Source organism: Phyllobates terribilis, unplaced genomic scaffold (assembly GCF_046119375.1).
Source record: "Phyllobates terribilis strain yellow unplaced genomic scaffold, ASM4611937v1 Scaffold_4__5_contigs__length_816908805, whole genome shotgun sequence".
NCBI lineage: Eukaryota > Metazoa > Chordata > Amphibia > Anura > Dendrobatidae > Phyllobates > Phyllobates terribilis.
This window is the reverse complement of record NW_027362764.1, coordinates 685037824-685054842: the sequence shown is the minus strand read 5'-3', so window position 1 is coordinate 685054842 and position 17019 is coordinate 685037824. Positions and strand designations below refer to the sequence as shown.

The 17019-nt window shown below is 51.8% G+C and overlaps 3 non-coding genes and 5 pseudogenes across 3 annotated transcripts; 2 read left to right on the top strand and 6 right to left on the bottom strand.

The window, feature by feature from the left end:
• Positions 1-3827: 3827 nt before the first annotated feature.
• Positions 3828-3946, bottom strand: LOC141267022 (5S ribosomal RNA). Its single transcript, XR_012321041.1, has one exon. It is a non-coding gene; the product is annotated as a 5S ribosomal RNA (ribosomal RNA).
• A 932-nt stretch (positions 3947-4878) lies between these two features.
• LOC141269334 (5S ribosomal RNA) lies at positions 4879-4998 on the bottom strand (annotated as a pseudogene).
• Positions 4999-11800: 6802 nt separating this feature from the next.
• LOC141266268 (5S ribosomal RNA) lies at positions 11801-11919 on the bottom strand. Its single transcript, XR_012320319.1, has one exon. It is a non-coding gene; the product is annotated as a 5S ribosomal RNA (ribosomal RNA).
• Positions 11920-12861: 942 nt separating this feature from the next.
• On the bottom strand, positions 12862-12981 carry LOC141267429 (5S ribosomal RNA; annotated as a pseudogene).
• Positions 12982-13601: 620 nt separating this feature from the next.
• LOC141268207 (5S ribosomal RNA) lies at positions 13602-13720 on the bottom strand (annotated as a pseudogene).
• Positions 13721-14406: 686 nt separating this feature from the next.
• On the bottom strand, positions 14407-14526 carry LOC141269232 (5S ribosomal RNA; annotated as a pseudogene).
• Positions 14527-15857: 1331 nt separating this feature from the next.
• Positions 15858-15976, top strand: LOC141267046 (5S ribosomal RNA). The gene has a single exon (XR_012321065.1). It is a non-coding gene; the product is annotated as a 5S ribosomal RNA (ribosomal RNA).
• A 621-nt stretch (positions 15977-16597) lies between these two features.
• On the top strand, positions 16598-16707 carry LOC141270119 (5S ribosomal RNA; annotated as a pseudogene).
• The last annotated feature ends 312 nt before the right edge of the window (positions 16708-17019 follow it).

Here is a 17019-nt window from a genome sequence, read left to right as displayed (position 1 = left end):
TTTTATTTTTCATTTTTAAAATTTTATTCTTACTTTATACTTCTTATTTTTCTATTTTTTCATTTTTTAATTCTCATTTGATTTTATTTCAGTTCAATATCTCAATTGAGAAAACACATTAATATTTAATAAAGTAATGTCTAATACAAGAGTATTGCTTCATTAAATATATATTGCTAAGGAAAAAAATGTTTACATTTTCTGAGTAAACACAACAATTCATTCATTCATTTATTCATTCATTCATTCATTCATTCATACATTCATATATTTATTCATTTTGGTTCAGGAGTATACATTCTTTGATATTATTGGTTTAATAAAGATATAAAAACTTGTTTTTTCAAAATACACTGACACCTATGGGTTGGAAAAGGTAATTACACCTATGACATAAAAATGTTCTATCATATGGAGAACTTGATTGATAATGAATTATTATCTATTATTGTTTATTATTCCAAACATAATTTATTTTAATATTTTGATAATAATTAGATGGATATTACTGATTGCTATGGTACGCTGTGATATTATAGGTTAGGAAAAACTGCCAGATTTGGTATCAGATTAGGGAATGAAGACTTCAATCAAGACATCGCAATTATGAATTCTATCTTAATAAAGACTTTTAATTTTTATAAATCAAAGAGATTCTCAAAAGTTACAAGAAGAAGCAACTGATATCCGGACGTCTCAGAAGGTAACAGGTGTGAATGCTGAGTGTTATAATAGACTGTGTCCATTACATACAATACAATTCACACCACTGATCACCAGGACGGCAGAGGACGATGATCCTATATGTACTGTTTTGTGTTTAAGTTTCATCACGTTCCAGTGGTTTCTTATCACCTGCAATGCTTCAATGAAAGCTGGTGAACAGGTAATACCTGGCATATGTGTCCTGTATATAAAGGACTGAGTACTGGTTATGGTGCTATATAAAGCAGGAAAGTGTCAAATTAACCCTTGCTTTACTGACCAAAGACGTCACATCTGTTCCAAAAGTGACACGAGACCAGTGCGGACACACGGAAGATTCCAAAGACGATCCAACGTAAGTCCAGGTGACACTGCACAGATATTAAAGCTACATTTCATCCATGGACTTTGTTTTCTTATCAACTGACACACATGATCTTTCTAATAAAGAGTACAGTTTATGGACTGAACAATAATGAACACAATTATGGACTGTACAATATCTACATGCTGTAATTTATTTCAAAGGAGTTTTCATCTAAAGACTGTGTTATAAAAGAACCAAGAAGAAGACGAGACGACGACCCGATGACATCAGATGATGACGATTGAACCCGCGATTGCTTCAATTTAGATATAGGGAAGTATAATTATACATATTAAATGAATATTAGTCACGGCTTACCATAACATGAATTCACATCATTATATAACAATAATCCGATATTGATACTATTATTACTATTATTATTATTATGGAAATTTAATGATATTGCCAAGGAAGAAGGAAAGAAAAAATGATTGATGAATGTATATTCTTTTGAGAAATTTCAGTTAAAGTCCTTTTATTCTCAAAAAAGGGGGAAATGTTAAATGGTTAATTATGGAAATTCATTTGGAATGTTAATCGATAAACATTTTTCTGAGTTCTATGCCTCAGCCATCGTGTCTAGTTGACATGCGCTATTTGTGTGTGTATTTTTGGTTCACTACCATATGTAGAACAGGTGTCCATACGACTGGCTATAAAAGCCCATGGTACAGAAAGGGGGGGGCTCTCTTGCTCTGCCCACCCCACAAGACACAGAATCATCATGCTGAGAAGCAGATGACATGTAGGCCTGGACACATGCTGGAAAAAAACATGATTTACCAGCCAGGATCCAAGGAAAGATGGGTGAATCTCAACAATTAAGCTAATTATAGACAAATGGACAATTACTTTATAACTAATTATTGTATGTACCTGCTGCAATCTGATTCTTTTTAATGGACAATCCCAGAATAAATAGATACATTTTTTATAAGAATATCGTGATATTGATACTTTGAGAAGTCCTCAGTAGAAAAAAATAACACAGGAAGAGTATTATTTTACAGTCTCCCATCCAAGTACTAACCAGGCCCGACCCTGCTTAGCTTCCGAGATCAGGCGTGTTCAGGGTGGTGTGGCCATAGGCAGAGACAAGCCTTTCACTTGCTGCTTTTCTACTTTGACGTCTGGCTGCCGGCTGCCCTTTCCAGTGCTCAGCAAGACCAGGTCCTTTTGTGCTTTCCCTTCTCTTCAATTTTTTTGCTGGCTTCCTTAAAAGGTCTTGTAGACACAACGCCCCACTCAGAACCGCTGAGCTCACTGATCGGCTGCAGCGCTGTCGACGGAATGTCAGCTTCACGGCCAATGCCACAGGCCGGGAGCAGAGGCGAGACTCACCGGTAGACCCGGGTAGGGTGAGTAGAGCGCGGTTAGTTGCTTTCTAATAGGCTGCAGCCGGGGATTAACTTTTAATGAAAGGGAACAATCCCTTTGACTGTCTGCAGCGCGCCACACCTAGGAAGCGCACTCTCACACACAAGCCAGCATGCACACGTGCTCGCACGTGACAACACCCCCTATCTGCCCCTACAACCTCTCCGTCACCATGCGTCAGACTCTCCTGCCTGTTTTATGATTTCAGGGCCCTAGCAGGAATCACCCCCCCCTCTCCCCAATTCCTTCCTTGCCTTCCTTGCCTTGCTTGCACTGAGGTTAGCTCTTTGTCAGCCGTCTGGCTTGGTTACACAAGCTTCTTTGCAGAGAAACATGTTACTTCTGCTGACCCTCGCTAGGCGACCGGCATCCAAAACCTTCCCTGGGCACCTGCTGAATGCCTGGCCCCTTCACGGCCCCGGTTGCTTTTAACGCCATCATTTCCACCCGACGAGCTGCGGAGTCAAAAACACTCCTAGCCGTGACAAGGAGCTCGGTGTCAAGCCTGCGTGGTAGCGTAATTAGCTGCCAACTGGCTCAGAGGCCTTGGGGCTTCCATCATCTAAGTTGCTTAAGGTCGGTGTCCGGCAAGGCGCCGTTCTATGCTAGCCGAGCTGGGCAGTAGGGCAAAACGTCATCAAAATGGTCTACAGCATCCAGTGTTCCCAGAAGGTCTCCCATCCAAGCACTGTCCAAGCCCAGCCCTGCTTTGCTTCCGAGATCGGGCATATCCAAGGTGGTATGGCCAGTAGATGCTGCTCGATCCATCGCACGGCCAGCCTTTCTCAGGATCGCTTGATGGCGAGCAATCTGCCCGTGACGGGGCGGGCTCCGAAGGGTCCATGCAAAGGCTGTGCCGTCCCTACAGGTGTGGTTTGTTTAGCAGTGATTCACTCGCCGCATCAGGTGTCTTCAAAAATGTCTCGGCGCAGGGTCTCCTGCAGGCTAAACCCTTCATCGCGGTAATGTGACAGAAAGAGCAAGCTGGACCCGTAACTTGGGGGCGGAGCGAGACGTCCAGGGGTGAATGAAGGAAGAGGGTGAGATGGTTGCCAGTGACTTTGAGCTGCTCTTCAGGGGGGAGCGTCGTGTTGCCTGCAAAGGTCTTCTGCTTGGGGTTACCGGTTGTTGCCTCCAGCCACACGGGAGACGCTGGTCCTGGTGGAAAGGAGCCTAGTATTAAAAGTAAAGAAGCAACAATGCTGGAGGCCCACGGTGATCAGAAGGATGCTGGTATTTTGCAGAGATGAAATAGCGCAAGAGAGAAAGCAAATGAAAAAAAGAAAAGAGAATGAATGTGTGCACTTGTGAAAGGGAATGGAAAAAAGGCAAAGAAGAGAGTGCCCCCTGCTGGTGGAAGGAAAGAAAAAGCAAAAGCCTACAGCACCTGGTATTCCCAGGCAGTCTCCCATCCAAGTACTAACCAGGCCTGACCCTGCTTAGCTTCCAAGATCAGATGAGATCAGGCGTGTTCAGGGTGGTGAGGCCGTAGGCAAAGACAAGCCTCTCACTTGCTGCTTTTCTCCTTTGACGTCTGGCTGCCGGATGCCCTTTCCAGTGTTCAGCAAGACCAGGTCCTTTTGTGCTTTCCCTTCTCTTCAATTTTTTTGCTGGCTTCCTTAAAAGGTCTTGTAGACACAACGCCCCACTCAGAGACGCTGAGCTCACTGATCGGCTGCAGCGCTGTCGACGGAACGTCAGCTTCACGGCCAATGCCACAGGCCGGGAGCAGAGGCGAGACTCACCGGTAGACCCGGGTAGGGTGAGTAAAGCACGGTTAGTTGCTTTCTAATAGCCTGCAGCCGGGGATTAACTTTTAATGAAAGGGAACAATCCCTTTGACTGTATGCAGCGCGCCACACCTAGGAAGCGCACTCTCACACACAAGCCAGCATGCACACGTGCTCGCACGTGACAAAACCCCCTATCTGCCCCTACAACCTCCCCGTCACCATGCGTCAGACTCTCCTGCCTGTTTTATGATTTCAGGGCCCTATCAGGAATCACCCCCCCCTCCCCAATTCCTTCCGCACCTTCCTTGCACTGAGGTTAGCTCTTTGTCAGCCGTCTGGCTTGGTTACACAAGCTTCTTTGCAGAGATACATGTTACTTCTGCTGGCCCTCGCTAGGCGGCCGGCATCCAAAACCTTCCCTGGGCACCTGCTGAAAGCCTGGCCCCTTCACGGCCCCGGGTGCTTTTAATGCCATCATTTCCACCCGACGAGCTGCGGAGTCAATAAGCACTCCTAGCCGTGACAAGTAGCTCGGTGTCAGGCCTGCGTGAAGGCGGCGGAGTAGCGTACTTAGCTGCCAACTGTCTCAGAGGCCTTGGGGCTTCCATCATCTAAGTTACTTAAGGTCGGTGTACGGCAAGGCGCCGTTCCATGCTAGCCGAGCTGGGCAGTAGGGCAAAACGTTATCAAAATGGTCTACGGCACCCGGTGTTCCCAGGAGGTCTCCCATCCAAGTACTGTCTGAGCCCAGCCCTGCTTTGCTTCCGAGATCAGACGAGAATGGGCGTATCCAAGGTGGTATTGCCAGTAGACGCTGCTTGATCCATCGCCCGGCCAGCCTTTCTCAGGATCGCTTGGTGGCGAGTGTAACATACCTGGCGGCGTCCTTGCATAGTGGTCCATCTCCCACTGTGCAAGAGAGCACACTTGATCTCCTGTCCAGAATGTCTCTCTGGCTTCCCTCCATGCTGTCTGTTTGTGTCTGTTTCTGCTGCTTAAGGGCGGCGCCCGATCACTTCCTGCTTTTTGTACCTGCTGTGGTTCACACCCCTTGTGCGTCCTCAGCCTATTGCTGTCTGTCAGCTGGTATATAGCTCAGCTGCTCCCATCTATCCCTGCCTGAGCATAGTGTTTCATTCAGTGTGTGCTTGCACTCTGAAGGTGCCAGGTCCCGTTCTTTGTCTCCTGCCTTGTGGTATCAGTTCCCGTGTCTGAACTGAGTCCTGTCTATGTCTCCTGCCTTGCGGTATCAGTTCCCGTGTCTGAACTGAGTCCTGTCTTTGTCTCCTGCCTTGCGGTATCAGTTCCCGTGTCTGAACTGAGTCCTGTCTGTGTACTCTTGCCTGCTGCCTCTCCTGGAGGCTGTATTTCCAGTCCTGTCTGAACACGCTCCTAACCTGTTCCTCCCGCCTTCTAGGGGCCGATTACCTAGACCCGCTCCTGTATCTTGTCTGTCCTGTCTGAACACGCTCCTTGCCTGTTCGTCCCGCCTCTCTGGGGGCCGTATTCCCAGACCCGCTCCTGTATCCTGCTGCAGTGTCGGTCTCCTCCCTACACTCAGTTCCAGTCTGAACTCTCTCCTATCCTTTACCTGTTTTGCCTCTATGTCCGTTCCCTTCCTTTTTCTGCAGAGTCTGAACTCGTACCTAACTCCTGCTTGTTGTCTCTGTACTCCCGTTTGTGAGTTTGTGGTCCACTCGCTACTTCACTGCAAGTACCCTGTGGGTATCTGGCTCTGCCTTTCTCTTCCTGTCTGTTCCGTGTGAACAGAGCCCTGTCCCCCCTGCTCTGCTTTGTTTGCCGCTCTGCGGTTTCCGCCCTGCTCCTGCCTTGTTTACCGCTCTGCGGTTTCCGCTCTGCTCCTTCCTTGTTTACTGCTCTGCGGTTTCCGCTCTGCTCCTGCCTTGTTTACCGCTCTGCGGTTTCCGCTCTGCTCCTGCTTAGCCTGCCGCTCTTGCGGTTTCTGCCCTGCTCTTGCCTTGCTTGCCGCTCCAGCGGTTTCTGCTCTGCTCCTGCCTTGTTTGCCGCTCTGCAGTTTCCGCTCTGCTCCTGCCTACTTAGCCGCTCTGCGGTTTCCGCTCTGCTCCTGCCTACTTAGCCGCTCTGCGGTTTCCGCTCTGCTCCTGCCTTGTTTACCGCTCTGCGGTTTCCGCTCTGCTCCTGCCTTGTTTGCCGCTCTGCGGTTTCCGCTCTGCTCCTGCCTACTTAGCCGCTCTGCGGTTTCCGCTCTGCTCCTGCCTTGTTTACCTCTCTGCGGTTTCCGCTCTGTCCTGCCTTGTTTACCGCTCTGCGGTTTCCGCTCTGCTCCTGCCTTGTTTACCGCTCTGCGGTTTCCGCTCTGCTCCTGCTTAGCTTGCCGCTCTTGCGGTTTCCACTCTGCTCTTGCCTTGCTTGCCGCTCCTGCGGTTTCTGCTCTGCATCTGCTCGCTGCTCCGGCAGTCCCGTCCTGCTCTGCATCTGCTCGCTGCTCCGGCAGTCCTGTCCTGCTCTGCTTGCGCTCGCTGCTCCGGCAGTCCCGTCCTGCTCTGCTCTTGCCCACCGCTTCGGGCATTCCCTCTCTGCTGTGTTTGGCTACCGCATCTGCGGTTCTGTTTCTGTGACCCAGTCTGTACTGGGTCTTGTCCTCTCTGTGCTCCAGCCCATCCTTTCGGCCAGTACCTCCCCGCCTGCATACTCGCCTGTATCCACCCGTCTGCATACCTGCCGTGTTCGCTTATATCCACCAGTCTGTGCCAGCCTAACCTGCCTGTTCCAGTAATCCCTGTGTGGGTCAATCCCCGTGTCCGGAGTTTGACCTGGAGTAGCACCTGGTCCCTCTGCCCGGTTTCTCCTTGGTGCACTGGCGTCGTATGCCGTCGTGCCACCTTGGTCGGATCGGCCAGATACTTAGTCACGCCCCTCTAGGCACTCTCCGGTTCATGGTCCAGTGGAACCACTACTCCCGCACACGCCAGTCAGTCCGGGCGTGTGCATAACAGCATGCTCAGGCCATGGTTCCCGTTGAGCCCCACGGCCTTCGCTCTCTGAGACGTTTTCTAGTGAATACATGCATTAAAAATAAATAGATACATTTTTTTTTCCCTTAGCTGAGTTCCAGGCGAATTACGCACCGTCCAGATGGATCTATCAGCTCTCGTTCCTGCGGATCCGCCACGTTACTATGGGGATCCAAGACAGTGTCGTGCATTTGTGGAGCAATGCATGCTACACTTTAAGGCCTACCCTCTCTATTTTCCTTCCGATTGGGCTAAAGTGGCCTTTATGATTGACTACCTAGCGGGTGATGCCTTGAAATGGGTCACCCCCCTATGGGAAGCATGGGATCCTGTCGTCCTTGACCTGCAGGCCTTCCTGGTGGCCTTTCGTGTGGTCTTCGAGGACCCTAACCCTGAAGCCCCTGCTGAAGCTTCACTTCCCAATATCCCGGAGCAGCCCCGATGGGTAATGTGTGTGGGTAGCGCAATAGTCCTCCAGCCCAATGAGACTACTGCCCACCCAGAATCCTCACAGGGTGACTATGCTTTCCGGAATACTTCTCCCAACCTCAAGAGGCAGTCCAGACGTGCTAGACGTAGAGGCAAGCCGTCACGCCAGGGTCTGTCCTCCCTGAGACCTCCTGACCCCAACCTTGAAGTCCCTACTGAAGCTTCATCTCCCTGTATCCCGGAGAAGCCCCAACGGGTAATGTGCGTGGGTAGTGCACCAGTTCTCCTGCCCGAAGAGACTTCTGCCCATCCAGACTCCACACAGGAGAACTTCCTGCACCCGGCATCAGATGCTTCACCCACTTTAACCGGTGTGCATGTCCAAGGATGCTCCAAAGCTGTGGTTACCTCAGAGTCTGTGCACCTCTACTACCTGGTGGAGGACCACCTGTTGCCTCCTGAATCCTCCGGGATACCACTCGATGACAAATGGAGAGAGACTTCTCTACACCCGGTACTCGATACTTTGTCCGCTTCGTCCTGTGAGCCTGACAATGGGTACCCCAAAGTGGTAGTTACCCCCGAGTCTCTACACCCCTCCGACCAGGCGGAGGACCTCCAGTTGTCTCCTGAACCCTTCGGGGTGCTACCTGGTAGCGAAATGACAGAGACTCTCCTATACTCTGTACCTGATACCTCGCTCGCTTCGTCCAGTGAGTCCAACCTAGTGTACTCCGAAGCAGAGGTTAACCATGAGTCTCTACACCCCTCTGACCAGGCGGAGGACCTCCAGTTGTCTCCAGAACCATTCGGGGTGCCACCTGGTGGTGAATGGACAGAGACTTTCCTATATCCTGAATCTGATACCTCGCTTGCTTCGTCCAGTGAGTCCGACCTAGTGTACTCTGAAGCAGAGGTTACCCGTGAGTCTCTACACCCCTCTGACCAGGCGGAGGACCGCCAGTTGTCTCCAGAACCCTTCGGGGTGCCACCTGGTGGTGAATGGACAGAGACTTTCCTATACTCGGTACCCGATACCTCGCCTGCTTCGTCCAGTGAGTCCGACCTTGTGTACTCTGAAGCAGATGTTTTCTCTGAGCCTCTGCACTCTTCTGACCCGGCGGAGGACCTCCAGTTGTTTCCTGAATCCTCCGGGGTACCACCAGATAACAAAGAGGCAGTGACTTTTCCTCATCCTGTACCTGATAACCCGTCTATTTCTTCCTGTGAGCTTGACAAGATGTACCTCGAAGCAGAGATTACACCCAAGTCTCTGTCCCCCTCCAACCCGGTGGAGGACTTCCAGTTGTCTCCTGTACCCTCTGGGATGCCACCTGAAAGTATGTGGAGTGAGACTTCCTTGTGTGCTGTTCCTGGTACTCCACCCATTTCGTCTGTTGCTAAGGGTGGCTGGATGGGAGGTAGCATCCTAGCTACCCAGAGGAGACCAGTTTTTCCGGTGGACAGTGGAAGTGATCTCTTCAAAGGGAAGAATTGGCCCTCAAATTCCCTGCGGGAGATTCTGGCAGGCCTGAAGAAGAGGGGGCGTTAGGGGGGGGGGTACTGTAACATACCTGGCGGCGTCCTTGCATAGTGGTCCATCTCCCACTGTGCAAGAGCGCGCACTTGATCTCCTGTCCAGAATGTCTCTCTGGCTTCCCTCCATGCTGTCTGTTTGTGTCTGTTTCTGCTGCTTAAGGGCGGCGCCCGATCACTTCCTGCTTTTTGTACCTGCTGTGGGTCACACCCCTTGTGCGTCCTCAGCCTATTGCTGTCTGTCACCTGGTATATAGCTCAGCTGCTCCCATCTATCCCTGCCTGAGCATAGTGTTTCATTCAGTGTGTGCTTCCACTCTGAAGGTGCCAGGTCCCGTTCTTTGTCTCCTGCCTTGCGGTATCAGTTCCCGTGTCTGAACTGAGTCCTGTCTATGTCTCCTGCCTTGCGGTATCAGTTTCCGTGTCTGAACTGAGTCCTGTCTTTGTCTCCTGCCTTGCGGTATCAGTTCCCGTGTCTGAACTGAGTCCTGTCTATGTCTCCTGCCTTGCGGTATCAGTTCCCGTGTCTGAACTGAGTCCTGTCTGTGTACTCTTGCCTGCTGCCTCTCCTGGAGGCTGTATTTCCAGTCCTGTCTGAACACGCTCCTAGCCTGTTCCTCCCGCCTTCTAGGGGCCGATTACCTAGACCCGCTCCTGTATCTTGTCTGTCCTGTCTGAACACGCTCCTTGCCTGTTCGTCCCGCCTCTCTGGGGGCCGTATTCCCAGACCCGCTCCTGTATCCCGCTGCAGTGTCGGTCTCCTCCGTACACTCAGTTCCAGTCTGAACTCTCTCCTATCCTTTACCTGTTTTGCCTCTATGTCCGTTCCCTTCCTTTTTCTGCAGAGTCTGAACTCGTACCTAACTCCTGCTTGTTGTCTCTGTACTCCCGTTTGTGAGTTTGTGGTCCACTCGCTACTTCACTGCAAGTACCCTGTGGGTATCTGGCTCTGCCTTTCTCTTCCTGTCTGTTCCGTGTGAACAGAGCCCTGTCCCCCCTGCTCTGCTTTGTTTGCCACTCTGCGGTTTCCGCTCTGCTCCTGCCTTGTTTACCGCTCTGCGGTTTCCGCTCTGCTCCTTCCTTGTTTACCGCTCTGCGGTTTCCGCTCTGCTCCTGCCTTGTTTACCGCTCTGCGGTTTCTGCTCTGCTCCTGCTTAGCTTGCCTCTCTTGCGGTTTCTGCCCTGCTCTTGCCTTGCTTGCCGCTACTGCGGTTTCTGCTCTGCTCCTGCCTTGTTTGCCGCTCTGCGGTTTCTGCTCTGCTCCTGCCTTGTTTGCCGCTCTGCGGTTTCCGCTCTGCTCCTGCCTACTTAGCCGCTCTGCGGTTTCCGCTCTGCTCCTGCCTTGTTTACCGCTCTGCGGTTTCCGCTCTGCTCCTGCCTTGTTTACCGCTCTGCGGTTTCCGCTCTGCTCCTGCTTAGCTTGCCGCTCTTGCGGTTTCCACTCTGCTCTTGCCTTGCTTGCCACTCCTGCGGTTTCTGCTCTGCATCTGCTCGCTGCTCCGGCAGTCCTGTCCTGCTCTGCTTCTGCTCGCTGCTCCGGCAGTCCCGTCCTGCTCTGCATCTGCTCGCTGCTCCGGCAGTCCTGTCCTGCTCTGCTTGCGCTCGCTGCTCCGGCAGTCCCGTCCTGCTCTGCTCTTGCCCACCGCTTCGGGCATTCCCTCTCTGCTGTGTTTGGCTACCGCATCTGCGGTTCTGTTTCTGTGACCCAGTCTGTACTGGGTCTTGTCCTCTCTGTGCTCCAGCCCGTCCTTTCGGCCAGTACCTCCCCGCCTGCATACTCACCTGTATCCACCCGTCTGCATACCTGCCGTGTTCGCTTATATCCACCAGTCTGTGCCAGCCTAACCTGCCTGTTCCAGTAATCCCTGTGTGGGTCAACCCCCGTGTCCGGAGTTTGACCTGGAGTAGCACCTGGTCCCTCTGCCCGGTTTCTCCTTGGTGCACTGGCGTCGTATGCCGTCGTGCCACCTTGGTCGGATCGGCCAGATACTTAGTCACGCCCCTCCAGGCACTCTCCGGTTCATGGTCCAGTGGAAATACTACTCCCGCACACGCCAGTCAGTCCGGGCATGTGAATAAAAGCGAGCAATCTGGCCGTGACGGGGCGGGCTCCGAAGGGTCCATGCAAAGTCTGTGCCGTCCCTACAGGTGTGGTTTGTTTAGCAGTGATTCACCCGCCGCATCAGCTGTCTTCAAAAATGGCTCGGCGCAGGTTCTCCTGCAGGCTAAACACTTCATCGCGGTAATGTGACAGAAAGAGCAAGCTGGACCCGTAACTTGGGGGCGGAGCGAGACGTCCAGGGGTGAATGAAGAAAGAGGGTGAGATGGTTGCCAGTGACTTTGAGCTGCTCTTCAGGGGGGAGGGTCGTGTTGCCTGCAAAGGTCTTCTGCTTGGGGTTACCGGTGGTTGCCTCCAGCCACGCGGGAGACGCTGGTCCTGGTGAAAAGGAGCCTAGTATTAAAAGTAAAGAGGCAACAATGCTGGAGGCCCACGGTGATCAGAAGGATGCTGGTATTTTGCAGAGATGAAATAGCGCAAGAGAGAAAGCAAATGAAAAAAAGAAAAGAGAATGAATGTGTGCACTTGTGAAAGGGAATGGAAAAAAGGCATAGAAGAGAGTGCCCCTGCTGTTGGAAGGAAGGAAAAAGCAAAAGCCTACAGCACATGGTATTCCCAGGTGGTCTCCCATCCAAGTACTAACCAGGCCCAACCCTGCTTAGCTTCTGAGATCAGATGAGATCGGGCGGGTTCAGGGTGGTGTGGCCGTAGGCAGAGATAAGCCCCTCACTTGCTGCTTTTCTACTTTGAAGTCTGGCTGCCGGCTGCCCTTTCCAGTGCTCAGCAAGACCAGGTCCTTTTGTGTTTTCCCTTCTCTTCAATTTTCTTGCTGGCTTCCTTAAAAGGTCTTGTAGACAGAAGGCCCCACTCAGAGCCGCTGAGCTCACTGATCGGCTGCAGCGCTGTCGACGGAACGTCAGCTTCGCGGCCAATAACACAGGCCGGGAGCAGAGGCGAGACTCACCGGTAGACCCGGGTAGGGTGAGTACAGCGCGGTTAGTTGCTTTCTAATACCCTGCAGCCGGGGATTAACTTTTAATGAAAGTGAACAATCCCTTTGACTGTCTGCAGCGCGCCACACCTAGGAAGCGCACTCTCACACACAAGCCAGCATGTACACGTGCTCGCACGTGACAACACCCCCTATCTGCCCCTACAACCTCTCCGTCACCATGCGTCAGACTCTCCTGCCTGTTTTATGATTTCAGGCCCCTAGCAGGAATCACCCTCCCCTCCCCAATTCCTTCCTTGCCTTCCTTGCCTTCCTTGCACTGAGGTTAGCTCTTTGTCAGCCGTCTGGCTTGGTTACACAAGCTTCTTTGCAGAGAAACATGTTACTTCTGCTGGCCCTCGCTAGACGGCCGGCATCCAAAACCTTCCCTGGGCACCTGCTGAAAGCCTGGCCCCTTCACGGCCCCGGATGCTTTTAACGCCATCATTTCCACACGGCGAGCTGCGGAGTTAATAAGCACTCCTAGCCGTGGCAAGGAGCTCGGTGTCAGGCCTGCGTGAAGAGCGGCGGGGTAGCGTACTTAGCTGCCAACTGTCTCAGAGGCCTTGGGGCTTCCATCATCTAAGTTACTTAAGGTCGGTGTCCGGCAAGGCGCCATTCCATGCTTGCCGAGCTGGGCAGTAGGGCAAAACGTCATCAAAATGGTCTACAGCACCCGGTGTTCCCAGGAGGTATCCCATCCAAGTACTGTCCGAGCCCAGCCCTGCTTTGCTTCCGAGATCAGACGAGATCAGGCGTATCCAAGGTGGTATGGCCAGTAGACGCTGCTTGATCCATCGCCTGGCCAGCCTTTCTCAGGATCGCTTGGTGGCGAGCAATCTGGCCGTGACGGGGCGGGCTCCGAAGGGTCCATGCAAAGGCTGTGCCGTCCCTACAGGTGTGGTTTGTTTAGCAGTGATTCACCCGCCGCATCAGGTGTCTTCAAAAATGGATCGGCGCAGGGTCTCCTGCAGGCTAAACCCTTAATCGCGGTAATGTGACAGAAAGAGCAAGCTGGACCCGTAACTTGGGGGCGGAGCGAGACGTCCAGGGTGAATGAAGGAAGAGGGTGAGATGGTTGCCAGTGACTTTGAGCTGCTCTTCAGGGGGGAGGGTCGTGTTGCCTGCAAACGTCTTCTGCTTGGGGTTACCGGTGGTTGCCTCCAGCCACGCGGGAGATGCTGGTCCTGGTGAAAAGGAGCCTAGTATTAAAAGTAAAGAAGCAACAATGCTGGAGGCCCACGGTGATCAGAAGGATGCTGGTATTTTGCAGAGATGAAATAGCGCAAGAGAGAAAGCAAATGAAAAAAAGAAAAGAGAATGAATGTGTGCACTTGTGAAAGGGAATGGAAAAAAGGCATAGAAGAGAGTGCCCCCTGCTGGTGGAAGGAAAGAAAAAGCAAAAGCCTACAGCACCTGGTATTCCCAGGCTGTCTCCCATCCAAGTACTAAACAGGCCCAACCCTGGTTAGCTTCCGAGATCAAACAAGATCGGGAATGTTCAGGGTAGTGTGGCCATAGGCAAAAACAAGCCTCTCACTTGCTGCTTTTCTACTTTTAAGTCTGGCTGCCGGCTGCCCTTTCCAGTGCTCAGCAAGACCTTGTCCTTTTGTGCTTTCCCTTCTCTTCAATTTTCTTGCTGGCTTCCTTAAAAGGTCTTGTAGACACAACGCCCCACTCAGAGCCGCTGAGCTCACTGATCGGCTGCAGCACTGTCGACGGAACGTCAGCTTCACGGCCAATGCCACAGGCCGGGAGCAGAGGCGAGACTCACCGGTAGACCCGGGTAGGGTGAGTAGAGTGCGGTTAGTTGCTTTCTAATAGCCTGCAACCGGTGATTAACTTTTAATGTAAGGGAACAATCCCTTTGACTGTCTGCAGCGCGCCACACCTAGGAAGCGCACTCTCACACACAAGCCGGCATCCAAAACCTTCCCTGGGCACCTGCTGAAAGCCTGGCCCCTTCACGGCCCCGGGTGCTTTTAACGCCATCATTTCCACATGGCGAGCTGCGGAGTCAATAAGCACTCCTAGCCGTGGCAAGAAGCTCGGTGTTAGGCCTGCGTGAAGGCGGCGGGGTAGCGTACTTAGCTACAAACTGGCTCAGAGGCCTTGGGCTTCCATCATCTAAGTTACTTAAGGTCGGTGTCTGGCAAGGCGCCGTTCCATGCTAGCCGAGCTGGGCAGTAGGGCAAAACGTCATCAAAATGGTCTAAAGCACCCGGTGTTCCCAGGAGGTCTCCCATCCAAGTACTGTCCGAGCCCAGCCCTGCTTTGCTTCTGAGATCAGATGAGATCGGGCGTATCCAAGGTGGTATGGCCAGTGGGCGCTGCTCGATCCATCGCCCGGCCAGCCTTTCTCAGGATCGCTTTGTGGCGAGCAATCTGGCCGTAACGGGGTGGGCTCCGAAGGGTCCATGCAAAGGCTGTGCCGTCCCTACAGGTGTGGTTTGTTTAGCAGTGATTCACCCGCCGCATCAGGTGTCTTCAAAAATGGCTCGGCGCAGGGTCTCCTGCAGGCTAAACCCTTCATCGCGGTAATGTGACAGAAAGAGCAAGCTGGACCCGTAACTTGGGGGCTGAGCGAGACGTCCAGGGGTGAATGAAGGAAGAGGGTGAGATGGTTGCCAGTGACTTTGAGCTGCTCTTCAGGGGGGAGAGTCGTGTTGCCTGCAAAGGCCTTCTGCTTGGGGTTACCGGTGGTTGCCTCCAGCCACCCGGGAGACGCTGGTCCTGGTGAAAAGGAGCCTAGTATTAAAAGTAAAGAAGCAACAATGCTGGAGGCCCACGGTGATCAGAAGGATGCTGGTATTTTGCAGAGATGAAATAGCGCAAGAGAGAAAGCAAATGAAAAAAAGAAAAGAGAATGAATGTGTGCACTTGTGAAAGGGAATGGAAAAAAGGTATAGAAGAGAGTGCCCCCTGCTTGTGGAAGGAAGGAAAAAGCAAAAGCCTACAGCACCTGGCATTCCCAGGCGGTGTCTGTTAAATGGTTAATTATGGAAATTAATTTGGAATGTTAATCGATAATCATTTTTCTGAGTTCTATGCCTCAGTCATCGTGTCTAGTTGACATGTGCTATTTGTGTGTGTATTTTTGGTTCACTACCATATGTAGAACAGGTGTCCATACGACTGGCTATAAAAGCCCATGGTACAGAAAGGGGGGGCTCTCTTGCTCTGCCCACCCCACAAGACACCGAATCTTCATGCTGAGAAGCAGATGACATGTAGGCCTGGACACATGCTGGACAAAGACATGATTTACCAGCCAGGATCCAAGGAAAGATGGGTGAATCTCAACAATTAAGCTAATTATGGACAAATGGACAATTACTTTATAACTAATTATTGTATGTACCTGCTGCAATCTGATTCTTTTTAATGGACAATCCAAGAATAAATAGATACATTTTTTTATAAGAATATCGTGATATTGATACTTTGAGAAGTCCTCAGTAGAAAAAAATAATACAGGAAGAGTATTATTTTACAATGGTGAGCCAGCCAGTCCTGTTTTTTTGTTTTTTAAATTAAGTAAGTGAATTTCTTCCGTGAACAAGGGGGGAGTCCTGACGAGCTGAACAGCTGTTGTTCACGTGTCAGTAAATTCAATACTTTGTCAGCAAGTGAGAAGCAGCAAGTGAGAAGCTTGTCTCTGCCTACGGCCACACCACCCTGAACACGCCCGATTTCATCTGATCTCAGAAGCTAAGCAGAGTTGGACCTGGTTAGTACTTGGATGGGAGACCACCTGGGAATACCAGGTGCTGAAGGCTTTTGCTTTTTCCTTCCTTCCACCAGCAGGGAGCACTCTCTTCTATGCCTTTTTTCCATTCCCTTTCACAAGTGCACACATTCATTCTCTTTTCTTTTTTTCATTTGCTTTCTCTCTTGCGCTATTTCATCTCTGCAAAATACCAGCATCCTTCTGATCACCGTGGGCCTCCAGCATTGTTGCTTATTTACTTTTAATAATAGGCTCCTTTTCACCAGGACCAGGGTCTCCCGGGTGGCTGGAGGCAACAACCGGTAACCCCAAGCAGAAGACCTTTGCAGGCAACACGACCCTCCCCCCTGAAGAGCAGCTCAAAGTCACTGGCAACCATCTCACCCTCTTCCTTCATTCACCCCTGGACGTCTCGCTCCGCCCCCAAGTTACGGGTCCAGCTTGCTCTTTCTGTCACATTACCGCGATGAAGGGTTTAGCCTGCAGGAGACCCTGCGCCGAGCCATTTTTGAAGACACCTGATGCGGCGGGTGAATCACTGTTAAACAAACCACACCTGTAGGGACGGCACAGCCTTTGCATGGACCCTTCGGAGCCCGCCCCGTCACGGCCAGATTGCTCGCCACCAAGCGATCCTGAGAAAGGCTGGCCGGGCTATGGATCGAGCAGCGTCTACTGGTCATACCACCTTGGATGCGTCTGATCTCAGAAGCAAAGCAGGGCTGGGCTCGAACAGTACTTGGATGGGATACCTCCTGGGAACACCAGGTGCTGTAGACCATTTTGATGACATTTTGCCCTACTGCCCAGCTCGGCTAGCATGGAACGGCGCCTTGCCGGACACCGACCTTAAGTAACTTAGATGATGGAAGCCCCAAGGCCTCTGAGCCAGTTGGCAGCTAAGTACGCTACCCCGCCGCCTTCACGCAGGCCTGACACCGAGCTCCTTGCCACGGCTAGGAGTGCTTATTGACTCCGCAGCTCGCCCTGTGGAAATGAAGGCGTTAAAAGCACCCGGGGCCGTGAAGGGGCCAGGCTTTCAGCAGGTGCCCAGGGAAGGTTTTGGATGCCGGCCGCCTAGCGAGGGCCAGC